Source organism: Ictidomys tridecemlineatus, chromosome 4 (assembly GCF_052094955.1).
Source record: "Ictidomys tridecemlineatus isolate mIctTri1 chromosome 4, mIctTri1.hap1, whole genome shotgun sequence".
NCBI classification, from domain to species: Eukaryota; Metazoa; Chordata; class Mammalia; order Rodentia; family Sciuridae; genus Ictidomys; species Ictidomys tridecemlineatus.
Window position 1 is genome coordinate 82,599,236 of NC_135480.1, and position 10,977 is coordinate 82,610,212.

Sequence of the window (10,977 nt, forward strand, 5' to 3'; positions counted from 1 at the left end):
GAAATAAGCCAAACTCAGAAAGTCAAGGGTTGAAAGGTTTTGACATGTACAGAAGTTAAACCAAAATTAAAGGGAAAAAATATGGGGAATTCTATGAAAATAGAAGGGCAATCTGTAGATTAGAGGAAGGGAATTAAGGGGGAGGGAAGAGTGAAAGGAAAAAGGAGAAACAGTGGAATGAAATTGACTGAATTATACTATGCACATGTATAAATGTAGCAGAATGAAGTTCACCTTTATGTATATCTATAAAGCACAAGTTAAAAAAAACTATAAATAAATAGAAGGAAGAAAAGGAGAATAGGAGGTGGGAAGAGGGGAAGAAAAGAAGTACTAGAGATTGAAATGTAATAAATTATATTCCATGTGTGTGTTACCGCTGTTTACTGGTGAGGAGTCCTTGCTTCCCTAATGTTGAAGTATAACACCAGAGAAGCATGCCAAGGCAAGGTCAGAGTGGAAAGTAGAAGTTTATTAAAGAACAGCAGAAAAGACTTCTCCTGAGGAAGAAGGGGACCCAAGAGATGGAATCCGTGGAAGGGAGGTTGTCTCCCCTTTATATAGCTAAGGTCTTCTATTAGCTTGCCCGCATTCCTGTCACATTCCTGTTCTTTGTTCTGTCAAGGGTGGGGCACAGGTGGGCCAAAGGAGAAATCTGAACTGGAAGGATTTTGGGGTCAGCATCTTCAAGTTTGCAGGAAGCTGTTTCATTAACACTTCTTTGGGATGGGCTTTGGGCCTTGGGGACATTAACATTCCATGGGTTGTTCTGTTTTTCCCGGACTTCATTCCCAGCTTGGCTTCCATTTTGGATTTTACTCGATATTAGACCCAATTTACCTAACTACATTCACTACTTATCTTTAAATCTGGCTTCATATGTATGATTTTGTCAAAATGAAACTCAATGTTATATTACTATAATGCACTGATAAAAATATAAAAATGAAAAAAAAAATTCCTCCAGAGTGGATTCTTTCTTCATTGTGGTATATTGCATTACTGATCAGGAAATATTCACTTTATTGAAGGAATTTACTTCTCTACCTTGGTCATGTAACTTGCTTTGGTCAATGGTATGCTAGAGATGCATCTTACACTGAGGCTTACAAGGACTTGCATGTTTGGACTTCCAACCCTCTTGGACTCCTGATTTTCACCATGAGTAAATGAAGATGACAGAGATGTGGAACAAATCTAGTGCTAATTCACAGCGTGAAACTATTTATTTATTTACTCTGAGATTGTGGTCTTATTATGTTGCCCAGGCTGGCCTGCAACTTGCCACCCTTCTGCCTCAGCCTCCTGAGGAGCTAGAATTGTAGGAATGTGCCACCATACCCAGTACATTTACTTTACTTTATTTAGCCCAATATTTATTCAATTAGTTATTGTAGAAAAAAATTATTCAATTAGTTTTTTCTACTCCGAGAAAAGCGCTGTGTAACATACTTGGGCTGCAAAAATCATCATGGTATCATAGTTCCTGCTCGGTGGATTTATAACTCACAGATGTTGAGGCATACCTCGCCAAAAGGAAAGACACTACCATTTTGTATCTGGATGATCAGCTTGAAGTCAAAATATAAAATTTCTCCTATATTTTCTTCTCTATTTTAGAAGCCAGGCATTGTGAACTTTCATATTTTGAATAATTCAACCTTTCTTCTTTTGTACTAAAAGACAATTGTTTCCAAATGATGGAGAGGTGTCATAATATAGCCTCTAAGATAAAGGATACTGGGTTACATCGCAGATTACTGATGCTAGTTTTCTTTGAAATTTTGGATACATTCCTCTGAATCTATTTTGTCTGCTGTAAAATACTGAAAGCAATGCTGAGTCACATTGCATTGGAAGTGGGAGGAAAGATTCCTAAATGATTATAAAGTGTTTTGCAGAGAAAGAATCATGTGTGTACCAGAGGTGACAAGATTGTCCCATTAATCCTTTTCATGACAAAGAAAATGTTGCTACTTAGGGAGATGATGGGTGAGGGGAAAATGGGGGAAGGCGAAAATAGAGTGGGAATGTGAGAAGAGTAGGATTAGAAAAGTGAATTATCCTCTTTATCTAAAAGAAGACAAATTTTCCAAGGGATATGTTTATTGTACCTTACTTTAAATAAAGTGTGAAGAAAAATGTTTTACGTGAGCACATTCATTTTTAATGTATGTCAGTTTTACCTGTGTGTTTTCTGTATGGGTACTTGATGTTTTATTTAAACAATATTTAAACATTTAACCAGAATGACATTTAGTTTATGAGCATTCATATAAGAATTTTTTAGATTAAGGCAGTCGTCTTATATTTCATTATTTGGAAAGGAAACTTCTGTCTAACGCCTCATTTAAGATTCAGTGGAATCTTTCTTGCTTCAGTAATTTTCCTATTAAATTACAACTATTAGTGCTAGTTCTTCACCCTAAAGGAAACCAATAAAATCACCCAAACTAATGAAGTTGTTTCCAACAGCAAGCTCCTCGTTATGGGGGTACTTCTAATTACTGTTAAAATGAACTGGAACAGAATGTTTCCAGAATGGTATGTCCCAGAGCTATAAACCAAAACCGTAAACAGCTGTGCAGCTCCTTATCTATTCATTTCACCTTCGCAATCACAGCACATCAACTAATTTTTAAATGTTGGTAGACAAGAACAAGAATGGTTTAGAAACAAAACAGGAAACATTAATAAAAGTTTCTCATGTTGTTATAATAAGAGCATACTGGCTATATTTTTGTTTTGTAAATAGGATTTATTTTCTCTCCTACATGTTATCTTATTTGCTCACACATTTATGTGTCTCCACCAATTGCCAAGTTTAGGTAACACCTTGGTCAAGGCTGCATTCAACATTGATGGGGACGCATGGGTGATGCAGCTCACAAAGCAGAAACACCATCAGTGTTGAAGCAGCTGGTACAGAACGGCTTCAGATCATATTTAATTAACGTTTGCTTGGCTTTCTATTGTAATTTTGTACCTAAAGCAATACGAAGCTGAAATTCTGTCCAAATCAGAAAGTGGACACTCTGTAGAAAAACAATAAATCATGCTGTTTTTGTTGACCCTAATTAATTCTAAATGTGGATTTCTAAACAGAAACACATGGGTTAATTTAGTTGATGAATTCCCACAGCCATAAAAATTAAACACACAGAAGAAGAAAAAGTCACAAAGGTTTGAGGAAGAAGTGATTATGGGGGAAGTTAAAAGATAATAGCAGCAGGTTTGGAAAGACTTTGTAAAGGCAGTCTTAAAATTCAACCTCTGCTTTGCCCCAAGTGAAAGGGAAAGAAAAACAGCAGTGTTGATTCTGAGTATAATAATATTTCAGATTTGTAGTTTATAAATGAAAAAGTTTATAAATTATGAAAATATATGAAATGCACATAAAAAGACTATGTAGGTAGAAGATATGGCTTTAACTCTGGGTTTTGTCCAAGAAAGAGTGGGTATCTAACTCCACACTGTTTCCCTAACTAGAAAAGAGAGGTAGCAGAATGAAGCCCTTGATCTGCCCAGTATCGTGCAGGTCCACCTTGCCTCTTTTCCCCATGATTTGGGATACTTATGCTTTATCCAGGAGCCATTTATGATTATGTATCATTCAGGATCCATAAATGATTTATTTCCTTTGTGGAAAATTCACATGGATGTAGTTGCATAACAATTTCAGAATAAGGGCTATATGTTTTTATTTAATAATAAAATATGTAATAAAGACAATATTATAGATTTGTATTGTGTTACCCTTGCTCAGCTGAAACTGTTTTTTCCCCAGTACCTTTTTCCCTTGACAGTTCCTGCCTAAGTAGGGACCACTCAACATTTTGGCAGGTGGAAGTGAAGTACTAGCCACAAGCCACATTCTCACTTATCTGTTGGCTCACCTTGTTGGCATAGGCAGCAGCTGGACCACAGCCTCTTGGACTTCTGCCAGACATGCTCTTTCAGCTCCTCTGTTAGCCAGCTCCAGAGTTAGAAACTTGATGAAGAACTCTAGCCTCTGCTCAGGGTCAACTTGATAATGCTGGAAACTTGAAGGTCATGAGGAAATTCCAGGCCATCTTTGTGAATCCCAAGACATGCAAGACATGCAAGTCTAGGTCCTGCTCCCATTACCACACATCTATCTTTTCCTCCTGACAACTTTGCAAATTTTTGGCTCTACCACTAAATACAAATGGAAGAGCTTCATAGACAATGTGTAACTATCTCCAACAACTGCATAAGGTAGAATCTCTCTCTAAAAAAAATTCACACACACACATATGCATATATACACATACCTGTGTACATGCAGATAGATAATTTTCCTGCTTCTTTGGCCAAAATCTGACTAATACAGATTCCAAAATTTATTTCCATATTCTTTGAGAAATAATTTGATGTCCTTTGATATGTTTTTGCAAGAAACTGGATGGAATTGGCAATTCCTATGGACTATATAGAAGAAAGATTTCATGGCCAAAGTTCAGAAATAATACCAACTGAGAAAATGGGCATATAAGACCATAATTTTTATGATAATTATTAGCACTGCTTGAAAAAAGTGAAATTAGGGGTTACCTTAAGATATAGTGAATTCTTTGATGGAGGAGCAGTGGGAAAGGGGAGGTACTAGAGAATGAAATTGATCAAATTATACTGATATATTATGAGCATGTATGAAAATGTAACAGCAAATCCAGTGCTATGTATAATTGTAATGTACCAATAAATGGAGAAAAAGATCTCAACACACACACACACACACACACACACACACACACACACACACACACACAAATACATTGTAGTTCCTTGCCCTGAACATTTTCATTCAGCAGCTAGTCAGTGACTTGAAAGGGTTGACAGCGAGGGGATGTTTCTAATTTTTTTTTGTGTGTGTGTGTATGTGTGTGTCCATACATATGCACACATGCAAATGAATTGTGCCTTCCTGTATGGCCATGCTGTTTAGAAAAGCTGCTCTGTTGGAGAATGTTACTACTTGTCACCACTGTTCCACTAGAGAAGTTGAGAATCACTGCTGTAGTAGGCAGTGGGGCCTCTTGTACACCATCAATATCATAACAAGACCCAATTTATAGCTTTGTGGAGCACAGTTTTGGAATATGTATATATTTATTTGATACTGAATTTATGCTCATGAAAACAAGTCTCTATTTTACTAAAAAATTATGACCCATTGAAAGACAAAAACACATAAAAGAGGGGGCATTTCCCATGGAATCTTGAAGCTGTGTTATCAGTGATATAAGTATCAGTACAACAGAAAGCACTACTCCAAAGTAAAGAACAAAATTAGCATATCATGATCTTGGTACTCAGAATTTGGAGAGATTGTCTTTTGAAGATATTACCAAGGTGGAACTTAGAAATTTATTAATTTTAATTCTAGATTCACAGTTTTCTTCCCTTAGGAGTACAAACACTTCCTTTCCAAAAATAAAATTGTTAAAATTTCTACCCTGTAAATATTTGATTTGATGGAGCTATGCTTATCTTTCCTTTAGTCCTTCCACGTTGCTCTGCTTCTTCACATCATCTGTGATTCTTCTTTCCCAATCAGTCCATCTTCTCTGTAAGACAGTGAAATTGGTAATGCTTTTTTTCTAATGACTACAACATACACTATTTTTAAAAATCTTTCTGGATGAGAAGATCAAATTCAGTTCTTAAGTGACATTTAGTTATCCAAGGAAAAGGCAACTAAATGTTAAGGAGTGTGTGTGTGTGTGTGTGTGTGTGTGTGTGTGTGTGTGTGTGTGTGTGTTTTAGGGTTAGGAGGGCATTATTAACTTAATTAAAGTTGTATGTTAACTTTGAATGGGATAACACATAAAAAATTCAAAAGGCACAATGCTTACTTTATTTTCTGCAAATTTATTGAAAGGGCCAATATTTTATTTGTGTATATATGTATATTTTTTCTCTGAACTTATTTTTTTATGAACATGATGCTTTCCTAGATCATTCTACTTTTTCTTATTGCTAGAATTACTGAGCTTAATGGTAAATATTGACCTTTATGTATATTCTTGAAGTTTAATTATTTTGAAAATAATTCATATGCTCTGTGCTTTTGGTTAGAATTCTTTCTCCATGCCAGAGGTATCTGAAAGTTCAAAGGTAACTCTGTCTTTGATGTTTAGTTGCTGTTCTTTGAAGGAAACTGTGTGATTTTGAACAGAATCTCTGGGAAAAACTTTATCAGCAGAAGATCCTGAATATCCAAGTATTCTAAACAGAGATTATTGTAAGGATGTCAGAAATCTCAAGTGAGATCTTCCTGGTCAATATCGAGACAATAATAGATACATTTCAAATAAAACTCTTATTTCTCCGTTTAGTACAAAATCTCTTTCATTATTAGTAAATAGTACAATCATCTATTTACATAATAAATAAAATCAATAATAAATACATAAACTCAGGATCTATTCTTAGTTCCTTCCTTTTTTAATGCTCCAGATCCAATCTCTCACTATAGAATGTGCCTCCATATGCATAGTTACTTTTTCATTTGCATGTCTCCCTCTCTACCTATGGCAGCATCATTCCTTGCTACATGAATACAGTTTCTCCATTTGCCTTTTTATGAATCTATTCCTTTCTCAATAGCCAGAACATTTTCTTAAAAATATAAACCATACTGTTCACTATAAGCTTCTAGAAGCTCAGTTACTCCAAAAGATAGTAGAGATAGAGCAAAAGTACAATAGTCATAGTAAAGTTAGGGAGAAAGGTCAGAAAACCTGCATTCTATTTGATCCAAAGGATAAGGAGATAGATCTGTCTGTGCATGCTTATGCAAGTTTCATCGATGCCTTTCAACATGCCACCTGTCAGCTGACAAAAGAAGTCCTTTTACTGAAAACTTTGGGCAAGGAGAAACAGCACTTACGTGGGATTAAGTTTGCTGATGACTTTAGAAAGAGGCATCCAGATATACACTTTGTACTGAGTCGAGAGTCAATGACTTTGACTGGTTTGCCAAATCATGTTGCAGAGGCAAAGCAATATGTCTTAAAGAGTGGGGACCTGTTACTGTCAGCTGGAGAGAAATTGAACAAAGATCATGAAACACCCATGGACATTGATAGTAATAATTCAAAAGCAGCTTCACCTCCATTCAAGGACTCTGCAAGTTCTGTGGCCTCCAAAGCAGACAATAAGGAAAAGGACCTCTGTGTCATCTGCATGGATACCATGAGTGACAAACAAGTACTACCAAAGTGCAAGCACGAATTCTGCAGGCATTGTATAGATAAAGCCATTTCTTATAGGCCTGTCTGCCCCGTGTGTCAGACTTCTTATGGCGTCCAGAAAGGGAATCAACCAGAAGGAACTATGAATCACAGAACTGTAAAACAGTCAATTCCGGGTTATCCATCCTGTGGCACCATTGTCATTACATATAATATGTCAGGAGGCATACAAACGAACAAGCATCCAAACCCAGGAAAGCCTTATTCTGGAATACAGTGAACTGCATACTTGCCTGATAATAAGGAAGGAAAGAAGGTTTTGGAACTACTTTTAAAAGCCTTTGAACAAAAGCTGATTTTTACAGTGGGGCAATCTCAAACATCAGGAATCTCAAATGTCATTACATAGAATGATATATATCACAAAACATCCTGGTCTGGAGGACCAGAAAATTATGGCTACCCTGATCCTCACTACCTGGAACGTGTCAAGGAGGAACTGAAAGCTAAAGGAATTGAGTAAGAAAACTGCTGGAAGAATGTCTTTCAAAGGATATATTTTAGAAGGTTATGTTAATGCAATCCTTCTATAGAAACACCTTTTAAAAATTTGCATCTCGAGAAGTGGTTTGTATAAGAGTAGAAACCTAGTCTATCACTTTGGAGTGTAGCCTTTTTATGGAAGGCAGAAGCCCCCAAGAGCTGCATAATTTTGCTGCGAAAGTATGTCTCATTCTTGTATTATGGTTGAGGGTGAAGGGTGGGTCTGAAATAATCTTCTCATCCTTTCATTGTACTATAGCAACCAATTGGCCCTTTTCTTTCCTTTTTTATGGAGTTGGGGGTAGAACCCAGGGCCACTGAGATTCGCCCCCACTTCTTGGATCCCCTTTTATTCCCATCTCTAAGGAAGTACTTTAATTATTTCTTTTCTTTCTCTTTAACCTCCACTGGTAAAGGTGAGAGCCTTCTGTAAAAAGAAGAGGAAAAACAAGGCTTTACTTATGGAAAATTAGAGAGCCACATGCCCCCCTCTTCCTTCCCCATGGCAAGAAAAGTGACCAGGAACAGAGATGGGGCAACCTTTGGTAATAAGTGAAATAAGACTCGTATTTCTTAATGACATAGAACATAGAATACAGTTGGTGCTTAATACATTTTTATTTTCTGACTCAAGTTAGAGGAGGTCCACAAAGAGATATATACTTTTAAAATCTTTGACGGAAGCAGGAAGCCATTTCTGGAGTCCTCACCACTCATTTGGAAAACTGAGTTTCTTAACTCCACTATTCTTGGTGGCTGAACTCCTAACCAAGCTCCTGACTTAACTCTTGCTCCTCTCTGATCCTGGGAACCTGTCCCATGGGTCGCATTTGCCTTGCCGTAGAATTGCTACATGTTTTTGAACAGATGCCCCCGCCACTGAATATGTTGTACTTTTGAATTATCCTGCTTCCATTTTTAACAAATAAGTAAACTTACTTTAGTTTCCATTGTCTACCACTTACAGTAACTATAGCTCCAATGAAGTCATTTGTTGTCTGTTCACTAAATCTCATCAATTCATGTTTTCACTCTTAAAATCTTTCTAATCCTCTCTCTGGGGAAAAAAAGCCTACAACAAGAAATATGTCTCATTTAAGATTTTTACTTTTAAATATTTCTCCAAGTCAGAAAAAAAGCTACTATAGCAAATCATCCAGTTATTTATTGTACACTCTCCCAAACTGGTGAGCAAGATGCCTTGTTCTTTTCCTAAAGATACACATGAACACACATTAAGTTTTTTTTTTCCAATCAGGTAATAATATTTATTGAGTACTTCCCTTGTCACAACCCTTATAAGAGCTTTACATCTGTGTGGTTAGTACAATTAGCTTTTTTTTTTTTTTTTTTTTTTTTGGTACTGGGGATTGAACCCAAGGGGGCTTAGTCACTGAGCCATATCCCAGACCTTTTTTTTTGTATTTTATTTAGAGATTGGGTCTCGATGAGTTGCTTAGGGTCTCACTAAGTTGCTGAGACTGGCTTTGAACTCGCAATCCTTCTGCCTCAGCCTCCTAAACCACTGGGATTACAGGTGTGCACTTCTGTGCATGGCTAGTGTTCCCTTTTTTTAACCAAGAAAACTAGACTGGGGATATAGCTCAGGGGTAGAGTACTTGCCTAGCATGTGCAAGGCTCTGGGTTCAATCCCCAGGACCAAAAAGAAAAAAAAAAGAAGAAAGAAAGAAAGAAAGAGAAAATAGCCAAGAAAACTGATAGAAAGCATAAGTAAATTACCAAAGATCATAGTTAATAAATGAAAGTGCTAGCATTTGAACCAGGTAAACTTGCTCCAGGATTTCTATATCCCACCACCGTACTGCCTTCCCACTGAGGTACTTCTCCATGGAGCTGGCCAAGGAGTTCCAATTATTTTAGGCTTCTTTCAGAAATGAGCCCCTATACAGTGCTCAAAAGCAAATTTCCTCCAGGAAAGTCCTATTCAAAGGTCTTAAAAACTGGGGCTAGGGTTGTGACTCAGCGGTAGAGCACTCGCCTAGCAGGTGCGGGGCCCTGGGTTCAATTCTCAGCACCACATGAAAAATAAATAAATAAAGGTATTGGTCTGATTAAAAAAAAAATCTTAAAAACCCAGAATCTTCTCCTTGTGCAGAGAGTTAAGGAAAATTACACTAAAGAATCTCTCTCTCTCTCTCTCTCTCTCTTTCTCTCTCTCTCTCTTTAATCAGATTATACATTTAGTTTTTCATGATTCATTAAATTCTTTATTGTTATCACTTATTATTTTCTATCTTCTGATCTTTTGGTTAAATTTACTCCAAAGAAGCAGAAGTTTAGTTTCTATTAACTTCTGGATTGCATTCTGTGTGTAAATGCAATTTGCATGGTGTGAGTGGTTTTTGAGCATTTGGATTACTGCTTCTGTTCTTTGGAAGGTCTTTTCATCCACTTTAAATAAAATCAAATCCATGTTTGGAAAAAAAAATATATAAACCATATCATGTTAGTATTTAGCTTTACATTGTGTGGGGATGAGTGCCAATGTCTTATTTTGCTGTGAAAGTTTTTACCTGACATGACTTTTAATATCTACTTATCCCACATTGAGTTATAATATTTACTCTGTACCTTCCTGTGCTCCTACTCTGTGCATATTTGTCCTCAATCTCTTGAATACTTATGCCAAATTCATTGCTGCCATAGGAACACTGTTGCCCCTCCCTGGAATCCCCATGTTCCGTACTGCATGTGGATGATTGCTTGCTATCAATCAAATTTCACCATAAATGTCACCTCCTAAGAGAATAAGTCCCTTAGACTGTGACCTGAAAGAGCCACCTCACTTGCCTCCTAAAATTCTCTTCAAATTACTGTTTTATTTTACCTTATTTTACATTATTATAGACATTTTCATATCTGTTTGTAAAAAAATTCTTGAGACAAGGATTATTTTTTTAAAGCCATCACTTTTAGTCCTGTCTTCTTGTAATTTTGTTCTTTGGACCCAAATTATTGAAGGGTTTTAAGCAAAGAAATGGCATGTTATGATATCTGTTTTAAATGATTATTTCTGGCAGACCTGCGTCCGGCAGAACACGCCCAGCGGCCTGCCAGCGTGGTAGACACTTCACCACAAGTGGAGGAGGGGCAGAGCAGAGCCGCCACCTGCACTGCAAGGTAGGCAGACCTGTGACCGACCAGCAGAACACCCCAGCGGCCCACCGTCATGGTAGACACATCACCCCAAGTG

The 10,977-nt window shown here is 36.9% G+C and overlaps 1 pseudogene; it reads left to right on the plus strand.

Annotated features, from left to right (window-relative positions):
- The first annotated feature begins 2,871 nt into the window (after positions 1–2,871).
- LOC101963567 (E3 ubiquitin-protein ligase DTX3L pseudogene) lies at positions 2,872–10,212 on the plus strand (annotated as a pseudogene).
- The last annotated feature ends 765 nt before the right edge of the window (positions 10,213–10,977 follow it).